Source organism: Python bivittatus, unplaced genomic scaffold (genome assembly GCF_059951505.1).
Source record: "Python bivittatus isolate LINGU-HERP-01145 unplaced genomic scaffold, Pbiv_v1 ctg000610_np1212, whole genome shotgun sequence".
Classification (NCBI taxonomy): Eukaryota; Metazoa; Chordata; class Lepidosauria; order Squamata; family Pythonidae; genus Python; species Python bivittatus.
Genome location: NW_028277088.1, coordinates 22086327 through 22102031, shown reverse-complemented (window position 1 = coordinate 22102031; position 15705 = coordinate 22086327). Strand labels below are relative to the sequence as shown.

The 15705-nt window shown below is 34.7% G+C and overlaps 1 protein-coding gene across 3 annotated transcripts in view; it reads right to left on the bottom strand.

Annotated features, from left to right (window-relative positions):
• The window catches only part of CDK14 (cyclin dependent kinase 14), a 251509-nt gene that overhangs the window by 152732 nt on the left and 83072 nt on the right, over positions 1-15705 (bottom strand). The gene's annotated exons all lie outside the window — the stretch shown is intronic.

Below are 15705 nucleotides of genomic sequence, written 5' to 3'. Positions count from 1 at the left end.
TCCACACATAGCTGAACCTGGAGAGGAAAAGATTAGTGCATTTCCTCCCCCTGTTTATAAGAAACAGGAGAAAATGAATTCTTGCTAGGTTATTTCTTCCATTAGAAGCAATCATTTCAAAAAAATCAATGTGGTTATGAGAACCAATTGGCTGCAGAAAAATATTTTATTCAAGGTTTTAATACTGTAGTATCCAAACCAGTTAGTTCATGTTGAAACTATTTTAATTCTGTTGAACAGTAAAAACAAAATCTGTGAAAAGTTTTTTTATAGTAATGTTATTAAAGATTATAATTACAACAGTAAAAACTAATACAAACTAAAAAAAAAGATAGAGGAATAAAAAGAAAGAGTAGAAGGTCCAAAAAAGAAAGGGAAAAGGAAAAAAAGAAAAAGAAAAATGGAAAAGTAAGGCTATAGTAAAGAAAAAGAAAAGAAATATATTAAAGAAGTTACTTCCCACCTTCATCACGAGTATAGTAACTTATCACCTCTTCTTAAAATACAACAAATGATCTCTTCTTCCCATATCTTATCTCTTATCTATAAACAAATCCATAAAACATTGTCACTTCCGTCCTGGTGTCAGCAAACATCCATTCAGGGTTACCAGAAATAACAACATACAGTTGCAAGAAAAAGTATGTGAACCTTTTGGAATTTCATGGTGTTCTGCATTAATTTGTCATAAAATGTGATCTGACTGTCATCTAGGTCAAGAGTATTGACAAATATAATGTGCCTAAAATAATAACACAAAAACAATTCTGATCCTTCATGTCTTTATTGAGAACAACCATAAAAACCTCATAGTGCTAGTGGAAAAAGTATGTGAACCCTTGAGTTGACCTCAAAAAAGCTAACTGGAGTCAGGTGTTAGCATACCTGGAGTCTTGTTAAGAAAATGAGTTTGGAGGTGTGGACTAGAGCCATGCTAACTAATAAAAACCACTCAAACTTTGAGTTTGCTCTTCACAAGGAGAATATGCTTATGTGAGCCATGCCTCACCAAAAAGAGCTTTCAGAGGATCTACGATCAAGAATTGTTAATTTACATAAAGTTGGAAAGGGTTACAAAGTGATTTCAAAGACCTTAGAAATTCACAGTCTACAGTTAGGCAAATGATCTACAAATGGAGACACTTTGGGACTGTGGCTACTCTACCAAGAAGTGGGCGCCCAGTCAAAATGACCCCAAGAGCACAACGAAGGCTCATCAATGAGGTAAAGAAACAACCCCAAGTGACAGCCAAAGATTTGAAGGCATCATTGGAACTGGCTAACATCTGTGTTCATGAGTCTACAGTATGTAAAACATTGAACAAGCAGGGTGTCTATGGCAGAACACCACGAAGGAACCCGCTGCTTCCTTCAAAGAACATTACTGCATGACTGAAGTTTGTGAAAGAGCACATTGACAGTCTACAGTGGTATTGGCAAAATGTTTTGTGGACTAATGGAACAAAGATTGAACTATTTGGAAAGAACACACAGCACTACATCTGGTGTAAAAAGGGCACTGCATATCATCATGAAAACATCATCCCAACCGTAAAGTATGGTGGAGGAAACATAATTTGGGCCTGCTTTGCTGCATCAGGGCCTGGCCAGCTTGCAGTCATTGAGGGGAAGATGAATTCCCAAGTGTATCAAAAAATTCTTCAGGATAATGTGAGAATGTCTGTACGTCAGCTGAAACTCTGTAGAAGTTGGGTGATGCAACAGAACAATCACCCAAAACACCGGAGCAAGTCCACAACAGAATGGCTTTAGAAAAACAAAACCTGCCTTTTGGAGTGACCAAGTCAAAGCCCAGACCTCAACCCAATAGAGGTGCTATGGAATGACTTGAAGAAAGCCATACACATGAGATGTCCAAAGAATATGACAGAGCTAAAGCAGTTCTGCCAGGAAGAATGGGCTAAAATCTCTCCTGAACAATGTGCAGGTCTGATCCACAGCTACAGGAAGCGCCTATATTGCTGCCAGGTGGGGGGGGGGGGTTGTCAACCAGTTATTGATTCCAAGGGTTTACATACTTTTTCCACTAGCACTATGAGGTTTTTATGGTTGTTCTCAATAAAGACATGAAGGATCAGAATTGTTTTTGTGTTATTATTTTAGGCACATTATATTTGTCAATACTCTTGACTTAGATGACGGTCAGATCACATTTTATGACAAATTAATGCAGAACCCCATGAAATTCCAAAAGGTTCACATACTTTTTCTTGCAACTGTATCTATTTTAATCTTGATCAAATAAACCAACTTTATATTCCTTCCTTTTACTTCTAACAATCTTAATCTCTAGTCTATTCAAATAATGTCCTAGAACTTGATTTATTTTCATTTTTTCTTTGTCCCTCCTCATGAGATTCTTCAAAACTTTAACAAGCCCCTTTTGTAAATCCAATATAGGAAAATTATCCAGGCCACTCTCTTGCTTTATTGTTTGTATATCCTTTTTAATTATTAAGACATCAGCTGGTTTCTTTTGTATGTCCAGGGTAACATCTTTTTCCATGTCATTCTTGTAGCCTGTCATCTGTAAATCCACTTTCAACTTAGTCTCAATCTGTCAGGAGGAACTTGTTCCTCTTCCATAACATCCTTTGGACACAGTCTCGCCATAGAGGAAGATGTCTTTATTGATACCATTAAAATTAACTTCTGAGTCAATGTTTCAAAAATATACTTCAATGCGTCCAATGTTAGAATATTTTGCTTCATTCTGTAACTACGTCAAGCTTATGTGTTCTTCTTTAACTGTAATCTTTAGTTCCCTCTAGTGTCCAATTTTTAAAATCTTATCTTATTATGTTTTTTAAAAAATTCAAAACAGAAGCATTTTCCCACAGGAACGGATTCTTTATAATTAATTCCAAAATCTTATTTCAAATTTATCTGGATGCTTAGTCCATTTGTAACTTTCCAAACTCAAAATTTTAATCACCGTTTTGCTGTTTATTCAAAAAAATTTTTTTTTTAAGTTCTTAAAGTTGTAGTTCAAACTTTCTTTCACTAAGGATTGAAGGAAACTCACCTGGTGCTATAAAACTTGTTAATCCAAAGGTTTCTAATAGTTGAAAAGCAGTTAACAATCCATTTCTGAAAGCGATTAGAAAAGGAAGTATGTGAACTTAATGTCCTTTCAAAGGCACCGGATGCAGTTTGAGCAACATGGCTATTCCCGTGTCCCACAGCTCTAAACCCATCAGAGACTGCTACCTTGCAGTCTCCTCATGAGGAGCAGCTGTCTGGAGCATTTGTGGGTGATCTCAGGCCCTCTCCTTGTCTGGAGATGAATTATCAAAGAGCTGGTCAACTTACCAGCTCTTCATTCTGCTGCCGTCATCAGCTCTGTTTTTTGCAGAGCCATCTTCATTTCTTCCTCCAGAAGCCCAAAATCCATGAAAAGTTTTGACCATATTTTATTTAGCACTACAATCTATATTTTATGTTAACTCTGTAGTGCATATTTAACATGCAAATTTAATATTCTTAGGATATAGCATATTTACTCACTGTGACATGACAACTCATGTGTTTCTACCAATGCCAAAATATCATTAGCATATTATCAGCTCACACATGCATCACAGAACAATGAACATCCACTACTCTACCTCAATATAAAGTCAGAGTTAACTTACAATAATATTGTTATATGCAAGTAATAAAATAGTTTTCTGCACCTTTGTTCTTGATATTTAAAATATTTCCATAATGTCTTTCAGTACAAAATAATGACTATTCTGGAAGACCAGGACATCTCACCCGAAGAGTGGATTAACTATAATCCCTAGGCTTAAACCAACATACTATCAGTCTACCTTGGAAAAAGCTAGAGGAGGAAATGATAATATTCTTTTCTAGAAACACAGCATTAAGAATATTTTTCCTACAATTCAGGAACAACGAAGGTAATATGTCATATTGTGCAGTAAAGAATTGTGCAGTATATTAACTAAGCAAAAATAATATTTTTTCTCTATGAAATGTTCAAATATATATATTTGATATATAAAAGCAAGCAAGAAAGTTTTTAAAGCATCTCTGAAAGAGAGAGGTGAGTTGTTACTCTTAGATAATTACTGTTTATATATATACAATTATTTAGCTAATATCAAAAATAATCAGGGCATAATCATTTCTACACTCAAAAAGATTACTACAGTTTTTCAAAAATTCTATAAAAAATTACATCCCCTTCTACTAATTCAAATATGGATGCGTTCAATTTATATTTGGACATATTAAATGTTAACATCATGCAGCCCTCCACAACCAATGCGTTTTAACTTCATACATAAACATAGAAGGCTATTCAAACACTGAAATTAGATGCACCTGCCAAATTAAATTTCATAAATTCAATTATCATATACATTCTCCCTCTTTCTTTCTCTCCCGCTAAAAAGGGAATTCTATAAATTCTTCCAAAACATCTTGACAATACACTTTCAAGAATTATTTTGGCTTTCCTTTTTTTAAAACTTCCTGGCTTTAATTTATATTGCTTACTACTAATTACTCCTCTTTGTGTAACACTGTTTATTTCAAAAGGTAACAGAATGATAGGAATGTAAGTGTATACAATCTGTCAACAATATAAAACAAGGATAACACAGATATCTGAATAGTCTTAAGTCTGTCAACTAATTAATAGATTGGGCAACTTTAGTCCACTTGCTGAATTGAGCTTAAGCCTTTGTCTCTGAACATCTCTCTGAAGTATATAAAATGTATTTCCTGAGGATAGGAACAAATTATATAAAATAAATTATGAAGTAAAATTAAAAATATTTAGTTTTTACTAATGATAGTAAAACAGCATTCACATCCTATGGGTTAAAATAGAAACTCTAACCCTGCAATTCAGGATAACAATTGCTGCATATCAAGCAATTTACAATTTTGGAAGCTGTGGATATCCAAATAGCTCACTAACAATCTTCTCTAATGCTGCTGTCAGACTATCCTTATTTAGACATTCTTGCTACAAATAACAATTTAAGGAATTTAAAGAATGGAAAGCCTAAAAGAATACACAGAATGAGACACTTATTTATAGGAAAGAAAGCATTAAAGAAATAGCCAATTAGGAGATACTTGGGTATTTGTAGCTATAGAAGTGTTTTAATAAGGGAGCAAATAATTTCTCCCTTCTCAGATTTTGAAAAGCTAAGCATTACTTCATCAATCAGCTCAAAAGGTATGTTATCAAAAATTTATTCCACACAGTTTTTAAAGAACAATTAAAAATAATGGTGATAACAAAAACTGTTTACAAGTGGCACTAGGATTCAATAAGACTAAATCATGTAAATACTGCTTTATTGTTTCAATGAGCAGGGCCTGTGTGAAAATAGGGACTTAGTTCTACTTGTGATGGGTATTTGTCTGATTTTTTTTTTTTTAACAACAGGCCTACTGAGGCATAAACCTGACTGATGCTTTAACGATACTGTGAATAAGAAACAAGATTTACTGGACAATAAAAAATAAGCTCTACTAGACAATTCAGGTTATCTTAATTTGACAAATTATGACACAACTGTAAAGGAGCTATGATCTGATCCCAAGCCTGATTTTAAGCATCTATGTTGGCTTTCATCTCTCTTGTTGAAAAATACAGAGCAGCAAAAATTAACATGAAAAGATTTGATATTCTGTCTTATGAGGTAACTCTTCTGAAGTGTAAAACTAGAGAAGACCATAAGAAAGAAAACACAAGATATCTCCATTTTACATCAGTAGTTTTCCCAATTAAAGCCATTACCTTTATTTTGTTATAGCACGTGCATCTGACCATAAAAGAGTACAGAGCTGTCAAAAATAAAACTAACGAACAGAACTAGAGTTAAGAAAACATTTGTACTGCTACTATTTAAAATAAGTCCATAATGTAAAATTGTAGTGCTTTGACATGTTACAAAGGATTTTTTAAGAATATACAGGGACGAAATTGTGATTTGATTTGTCAAAGATCAGCTAGCCAATTAATTATAGAGATATGAAACTATTGGACCTGTGTGATGTTTGTATTCCACTGGAACAGGTGCTTTTGCATGCGCACTGTTAGCAATATTAGTTACACATTTTTAATTTGTGCGTTTTTTTTAACGGCAGTAATTTAAATTCTATATAAAATATTTTGACTAGTCTGCTTCCTAGAGATGAAGTAATTAGGAGTAAAAATGTTTTCTTTTGTAATTAGAAGAAACATTTGGGAAGAAGGAGAATGAATAGAGAAGCCTCCCGATAAAAAGTAAAAGGAGCCAGCCAATAGCCTTTAGATTATAGTGAACTCAGTACTGTATGCTCTTTTAAGCTTAAGCAAGGCATTTGAGGTTTTAGAGAGAAATTATCACAAACAGCAGTTAATCTAAAATGAAGTACAACTCATAAACACTATTAATCATGTTATTTTCTTAGATCTGTTGTATATGTTCTCTTATATGTGCATAGAAAAGAAAGACTAATCATTCAAATAAGCTCTGTTTGCACTTTACACAAGAAAACTAATTCTTGCTAGACTGTTCGAAATAGAGAGAAGCTGCCTAGTATACAGTGTGACTGTTCATACTGTTGAAAATGGTCAGCAAGGTTGACAGAGGATTGGGGTTAGGCTGGGACTTAGTCTGGTACTCTACTATAGCAGGATAATACTTCAAAAGAACAAGGTAATTATTATGATGAAATTATATTAAAATATAATTATAATAAAATATATGGATCTCTTAAATCTTAATTTTTAGCACTTATTTAAGTTTGTAATGATTCCATTTATTTCTGGTAAATGAAAGTAGGTCAAAGAATAGATGTAAAATAAATATCTGAAACCTGAGCAGGAATGCTTGTATTTTTATAATCATTCTTGTGACACTGTATTTTGCTTTTTTCTGCCATTGAGATATCAAAACATAATAAAGCTTACTCAAAGGTTAAAAGCAAAGCAAAGACAACCAGGATCAGAAATCAATACTGTATTTCTGACCAAAAAACTTAGCTAATCTATTTTGAAGCTGCCAATGAGCTGCAATTTTAGTTGTATGAGTATCACTCTTACTGACTTCATCTAGTCACTATCTCCACCTAAGAATCTCAGCAATTTAATAACATAAGGTAGAAATAAACTAAGAGATACAACTAGGGTAGAAACTACATAAGCTAACTAGCACATCAATGCTGTTGAAAACAGGCAGTTATGGGTTAATTTGAAATAAGAACTCATACTAAGCATTTTGTTAGCAAGCTTGTTATGTAATGCTAATTTAACATGGGTTTTTTTTGTCCTCACAGCAAATGTAAAGATAAACAGATGGCTCTGTTTTAATTTAATTCCCCAATGAGTTTTGAGCAAGCATCCTAGCATATGATGCAATAGTCTAAAATTAAAATAAATGCTTTTCTGGTTTGCTTAGATTCATGTTCGTTAAATCTGTTATGTTCCTCTTGTTCCAATGTCATACTATTTCAGCAGTTAGAATCTAATGTTAGAGGAAAGAAAAGAATAAAATATATATCAAAAGAAAGAAACTTTCAATCTTTCTATTAAGCATCAGTAATGCTCCATTAACAATTCTGTACACAGGTTTAATCCAAAGTTGTGGTTTGATTGGACTGTGTTACAGCCAAAGCCAAATCAGTGGAACTTTTAGGCCTTTTACTCTATGTAAGCCACCAAGAGTCATTTTTGATAGTGGCAGCATACAAATAAGTTTAATAAATAAATAATAACTTCCTGTGGGAATTAGTTTTCTTTAAAAAAAACAAAAACTATGTACCTAGATATTACTAAAACTCTCCTGTCTATACCGTTTAACTGGGCAAAGTGGTGCTCTGTAGGGCAACAATTTTCCAACCAAGGTACCTCAAATGAACTAACTTACAGAAAGTAGGGACCCATGACTCCTGTGGGAATGAAATTATGGAAAGTTGTTGCCGATTCAGCGCTGTTTTGCTGCTGCTGTTCAGCGGTGCTGCTGTGGTCATGTGATCCACATTTCCAATGTTCCCTGACAGCTTCTCACAAGTCAAAGGGTAAGCAGGAAGGAACTGACCTCTTTGCCAACGTTCCTTGGCACCTTACCACTAGCAAAATCTTTGCTTGTGGGAAGCTTGCAGGAAGAAAGTCAATGGAGAACCTGGCAGGGAAGGTCACAAGTCGCTCAGGTAAGTCTTCCCAACCCACACACACTCTGCCAGTCCCTTTGTGCTCTCGCTGCGTGCCAGTCAGCCATGGTCACGTGATCCTCTTTTTAAACTGTCCCTGACAGTTTCCCAAAACTCAGTGGAGAAGCCAGCAGGGATTCTAAAGTGTTCTGAGGTGAGGAAGGGAGGGAGGAAAGGAAGAAAAGAAGGAAGGGGGAGGGAAGAAGGGAGAGGGAGGAAGGGAGGAAGGAAGAGAGAGGGAGGGAGGAAAGAAGGAAGGAGGGAAGGAAGGGAGAGGGAAGGAGGAAAACAGTAGGAGGGAGGGAGGGAGGGAGATTTCTGACACTCCCTGACAGCTTCCCACAAGCAAAGTCAATGGAGAAGCCGGCAGCAAGTCATAAGTTGGTCATACTCCCACTGGCTTTTTGACCTTGGTTATTCTGTTTCTCTGTTTCGGTAAGGAAATATCTCTGAAACAATGACCCAACAGGTCATGGGTTGTCTAGTTTATTTTAAAGAGAGAAAAAAAGAAGTTCAAATTAAACAACTGCTACTACTGCATATGGTTAAGAAAGACCTCGCCTTTTTAGAATTTGACAGCCTAAACTTTTCTAAAGGATTCAATTGGGCTTGCACTATCAATTCTCTCCAAAGATTGAGCTGAGCATTTCCAAATGTTATTCAGTGATGAGCTAAGTAATTCAAACTCTCTTGGTCATCCAAAACTGTGCAGGCATCTACAAATTGATATCCAACTGAAAAAATGAGATGGAAGGGGACTTGATCCTGGCCAAATTACTAAAGCCAAACCTGACTGATTACCCGTGTTCTCCTTATTTAGCTTGTCAGATATCGCAGGACTGGTCCTAATCTACTATGGCTCAGTTTTGAAAGGGAGCTAATTTTGACCCAGTCAGTTATTGGCCAATTAGCCTCCTAACATAATTAATAAACTATAAATTGGACGCTTATATTGGAAACAGTATGACTGGCTAACTTAGGGTAAGTTTCAGGTTGAGAAGCAAGTGCAATTTAGACCAGGAAGCTCCATACTCATCTATTGTACAGTTCTAATACACTTAGTGGAAAGGTATACCTATCATCCAAAATGTGTCCTATACGTTGCCTTTATCAATTAAAGGATAATGCTTGGCTCAGTTCCTAGGATTCAGCTTTAGGAAAGCTGGTAACTACTTGCTTTGGTAGAAGACTCCTACGATTTATTACAAAATTATACGAAAATATTTCAGTGCCAATCTGATATGCTCCAGATTCACTTTCAGTACTAATCCCTACTTAAAAAGAAATAAAGCAACATTCTCAAATTTTATATAAACTCTGTAAACCAAACTCTGACTTTCATCCACCCAAACTGGCAAATAAACCTCTTGTTTTTCATCATGCAGGTGATGCTATCATATTCTGCTCAACTCAAGTGGGCCTAGGACTGAGTCTGTAGACACTTGTATTATACTATGGAAAGGATAGACTTGTCATCAATTACACTGAGACAAAGGTAGTGCTCTTCAACAAAAATTTGCTTACTGTACTCACTGGAAACAAAGAAAGCCAGCATCAAACAAACCAAAGCCTTTAAAAGCCTGAGTTTTCCACAGTTCAAAGAGAACATCTGAAAGCTGTCACTGCCAGCACAATTCTGAAGTTCAGAGGCAGTAACTATGTCCCTGTGTGTATTAATAATATTAGGGCTACAGTGAATATTTTTCTGCTATATGACTCCTGAATTTGTCTCTATAAAGATTTCTGATCCACTGAAGCAAATAAAAAATTGAAAAGTCTACTCTCTGAGTTCCCCAAAACATACCCAATTGTTTGTTACACTTGAAGCTCATGAGATTTTGCCAAGTTAGATTCTAGGCTAAATTGGTTTTCACAGAGGGCTCTTTGGCCACTCTGACTCTCCTGAATAGTTTTCATTCACCTTTGAAAAAGACATTAAACCCAACCATTCTAAAGTAATCGGCTCTTAGTTCAGTACTTGATTCCACTAGGACCTGAGGAACCAAAATGGAATTTAAACACCATACTTTTGATACCAATTTTCAGTGACTACACTATTATCCCCCCTTCTTTCCACAATTTTCTTTCTGAGTGGAAGACATTTTACCTAGCAAATTGCTTAACAATCATTCTCAGTGTCAAAGAGCTTCAAGATTTGATCCTCTGGCTTCCATGATATCAGAGGGGAAATACAATATGTTAATCCAAGGCATTGCCATTTGCATGACACAGAGTCTGTTACCCTTTTCTTATTTTGCAGTTTTTATATAGCTTGAGATGCAGACGTAATAACCACCCTGTTGTTGAAATGTATTGCTGGTCTGACAAAGAGAAAATTAGCCTCCTTTTGACTGATGTGTTTTGAAACACATAGGAAAGTAATCAAGTTTTGTGCAATTGCTACTGTCATTAAGAGGCTAATAGTTTTGACTTTTTAATTATTATATAACAAATATCTTATATGTTTATTTCTTCATGGCATGGATAAGATTAATTAGTAACTAATTTCCTGCTTAATCTTTTTTTTTTTCATTTTTGTTTTTACCATTATTTCTATTTCTTTGGAATGTGTAATTCCTCTGTTATTTGGTCTTAAAGCATAAATAAGTTATTATTGAGCATCAATAACTTTATCAAAATGGGCAGTAAAACAACAACTGCTAATATTCAATTTCTTTTATTTTAAAAATATGATGCAGGACTAGCCAAGTTACATGCAATGCAGCTATCAAAACAAGAAGCCTTCCAAGGAAATTTAAAATATGAATTACAGCATTCAAGGCTCTTTGAGTATCCAACTATTACAGGTCAAGACAATAGGAGTATGTATGTATGTATGTGTTTGTTTGTATGTACCATCCATCTCAAATACACAACTCTGGCCAGCTAACAACAAAAACACCACGAAACACACAAAAATAGAAACAATGCAAACATAATCATGAAATAAAAAACAAAACTACCAAGAACAAATCAACATAATCACTGCACAGGCTCTGCCACACATCCAGATCCCCAAGCTTGGTGACACAACCATGTCTTTAAGGCCTTATGAATGGCCAGCAGGTTTGGGGCCAATCTAATCTCCAGGGGGTGATGTTCCAAAGGATGGGCTCCATGACAGAAAAGGTTATCTTCTTAGACCCTGTCAGATGGCACTCCCTAATAGATGGGACCTGGAACATGCCTCTCCTGCTGGACCTAATGAGATGGGCAGACGTAATCTGAGACAGGCAGACCCATATTATAATATAATATAATAAATATAATATAATAAATATAATATGATATAATATAATACAATACAATACAATATAATATGATATAATATAATATAATATAATATAATATAATATAATATAATATATAATAGTTTTCAATTAAATTATAGCTATATAAACCTTTAAATAATATATTTAAAATATATAGAATTTTCTATATAACATGGCAATATAGTTCAAGCCAAAAAAGAAAGTTCTATGGATGGATTTGTTTCAGCATATTTAAATACTCCTCCTTCATTGTCAGTTGCATTTATTTATTTATTTATTTAAAATTTGGTCACTGCCCATCTCACTAAGGAGCAACTCTGGACGGTTTACATTAAAAACAAGAATATTAATTAAAATACAATAAAAACCATATTCGTACATAAATAATAATATCTTCCAAGGAACTGATGGTAGATAAGGTTATTACCTACAGGACCATCTTCGTGGTACTAGCCAACCCCAGGTTCGGTTGCCCCTCTTCTCGCCCCACGCAAGTTGGCAGACCCAGATCTTCATCCCTTTCTGGAAGGTCGAGAGAGTAGGGCAGGAGCCTGCCTCACCTCTGGGGGGAAGGTATTCCATAGGGTGGGGGCAATGGCAGAGAAGGCTCTCTTTCTGGGCCCCAACAGTTGACATTCTTTCATCAACAGGGTCCGTAGCATACTCTCTCTACTTGATTGAGTGGGACAGGTTGATATAATGGAGGTAAGACAGTCCCTCATGTAACCCTTTATTTATGTCGGCAGATCTTCTGAAACTTTCAGAAGTCATGCAATTTCTGTAAGATACAGATATACAGCAACCTCAGATCCATTTAATATTTGCACTATCAGGATTTCTTGATGTTATCTTACTTAACCTAACATAGAGCTCTTTTAATCAGTAAAACACTGAATGAAGGCCTCCTGCCGGGAGATCCATACAATCAAAAAATGAAAATCTATTAAGTTTAAAATAGATGTATGTTTTTTAAATGCTGTTGAATTTTTCTTCCTGTTTTTATTTACACCATATTTACCTGAAAGGAAGCGAATTCTGATTTTATGACAATCTCCTTCCACACAAGAAGGAAGACAAAATACATTTATACCTATACATACAAAAAAATGCAGTGCATGTCCAGCTTCCCCACCAATGTCAATCTAGAGTTGCCAACTCAGCTGAAACTGATCCTAGAAATTCCTCTCCCAGCAATAAACGTGTGCATGTTGCAAATGTATACAAACATAGAGTTGAAAATGAATTGCCTTTAATATAAGACGCCTGATTTATAAATTAATAAATCCCCCAGATAGACATATATCAATCTTTATGTAACACAAGCCTCTCTCTCACACAGAAACAGAGACACACACATCCCTTTCCTCCTTCCATAAGGAATATCAAAAGAGAAGAAAAATATGATGGATTGAGATGAAGCAAGAAAAAGTGAAAATTAGGCAAAGCCCAAGAAATAGATTTACCAAAGCAAAGTTAATGAAGCCAATATGACAGAATCCCAGCAACTGCTGTGTATCAAGTGCAAGCCCTCTTTATAATGGAATCACAATTCAATTTCTGTAAATGTTTTCTTCGCATGTGAAGTGAAGGACTAGAATCTGCTTGCTTATGATGTAATCTCAAAGCTGAGCTTTGATGGAGAATGGTCACCTATCTTGATTATCTATTTTAAAAACTGAACGGAGGAAGGATTTCTCTGCTGGTTGTTCTGGACTTTTTAGTACCCTTAATACCATGGATGTGGCATTCTTCTGCCCAAGAGACACAGTTTTATTGGCCAGGATGTCTGTCAAGATTCCTTCTTTTCCCCCATTCCAGTTAATATATATAAGGAACTACCGAGGGGGAAAAAAAATAGTTCTGTACCACCAATATGACACCAACTCTCTCTCTTTCCTTTATTGAACTCTAAGGACATTGCTTAACATCTAAAAAGTGTTTGCTTTTAAATATTATATATAACATAAATGATTGTATGAGAAAAAAATTATGCTCAGTCACCAGGACAAGATGCACCTGGTCAGATGAAAGACAAATCAGGGGACAGGAATTCAACCTCTAGAGAGATGGATTTGGTACCCTATGACACCAAACTGAACTGGCAACAACCAACCCTTCTTTGAGCTCGGATTAGTTAAATGTATTAAGAAAAAAAAGTTAAGGTTACAGCACAAGAATTCCAACCATTATCTTTGTTTTCAAATGTATATGTATATGTATATACACACAAAGTAATAAATGTCTCTCTTTCATATTTTTTGTGGACAGAGCATATAGGAGATCAGGACTTATACCTGGTAGTATTTACATAACAGTTACCTCTCTTTATCAGAGTGAGAATTCACTCTCACAGTTGCAATCATCCTGAAAATATAGGTTCATCATTTGGGTGTACTGAATTCAGTCCTGAATCTGAAAGGCAAGGAATGTGCTTGCATAGCTAAGACTACTGAGTTAACTGCATCATTCCTGAAGATGTCCTATCTGTCTAGTGAGAGACATATTGTCAGAGTCTGCACACTCAATCCCAAAGTTCAGTAATAATCCCTGTTTAGTTTATTGCAATGTGCTCTTTGTAGAGGTGCATCCTGAGTGCCAGAGAATAAGCAACTGTTTTCTACAAGTACATAAGAAATCCCTTTTTTCCTCACAACCATAATTATCCCTTTAATTGTTATGTTTGTAATTTTTAAAACTGATACCTGCAAGAATAATAAACTTTCGGTGAAAAGAAAAGAAGCAGTTTACAATAAATCTTTCATCTATTCTTAATTTCAATAAATGAAATCTAAACAAAATGAAATCTAAAGAAAAATGTATTTAGAATATCCAGCATGTCATTCTAGCAGTGAAAATTCAACTGGTTAATTTTTAATTTAGTGAAATTAGTGAATTACTTTAGTGAAAGCCTAGTCTTGCCAGACATGAAAAAATCCTTGAATTATAACTTTAGACTATAAAATGTATTTGCTGTCTGAATTTTATATAGAAAATTTGCAAAACTACATAAAAGCTATTACTATGAAGCATTTCTTATGAAGAAGCTTTGAAAAGACTGGACTTTTGAACTCCTACATTGAAATTTTTTTTTTCTGGAAACAATTTGAGGGTGCAAACTATATTCACTTAATCAAGTCATTTTTAACTCAATATATCTTACTTCTAAATAAACATGTAGAAGACTTTTTTCCCTATAGTGCCATGCTTTAATTTTATATGATAAGTGACTGAATTTCTATTTAAACGAGACTTGTGCAACAGTATAGGACACATGGCATTAATGGTACTCCAGTGCAACGTATGCTCCCAATTACATATGCATACTGCAGAACAACACATGGAAATCAAAGATACAGCTTGCATAGAAAATACAGCTTAAGATTAGAATACCTCTTGCATACTCAAATTTTTACTCTTTCCAGCGTGGCAGAATACAGCAATAATCTGATTTGATTATGAATCCATTAGAAAGCAACAGACAGCACCCACCTTTCTGTTCTTCCACAAGGCCCTAAAAACCTGGATCTTCCCTGAGCATTGAGACAGACTGGTATGAGCCTGTACAGAATGTAAAACTTTGAATGAAGTATGTGTTAGTGGGCCATGATTGCTTCTGTTATTATTGTTACCCCTGTTGTTATTTCCATTATTGTTATCCTGTTATTTTTATTTTCTGAGGGTATATTGTATTGTACTGTACTGTATTGTCCTGTATTGATTATATTATATTGTGTGGTAGTCTATATTTTATTTTCAATTCCTTGTTTTCATGTTTCTTTAAAATATAAGTCATTCAGTGTCACTCTTGTGAACTGCATCATCATATAAGTCTAATAAACAAACCAATGTATTCATTTTAATAATTAAAAGCACTATAAATTTGGAACAGTTCCAAGTAGACACAAGACTACAGAAGGAATTATAGCAATTGTTCAAATAGCATACTTTATATTGATGGTAGCTGATTGTTGATAATTGACACTTTCAATATTGTAATCATAACTAGGGTTATTTTATATTCTGGTTACCTCAATATAGAGAAATAGAATTTTAGCACTGGATTGCTAGTCACATAATGCATGTAATATTAAAGTGATTTCTGAAGACATTTAATTTTTATATAATAAAATTGCATTACATTTACAATGAATCCTCAACTATAATGAATTGAGCGTAATGAATTAACTTTCTTTTGGAAACCACAGTTTTATGACAACTACATTTCAAAGACAGGGTCATGTACTTCAGAGAG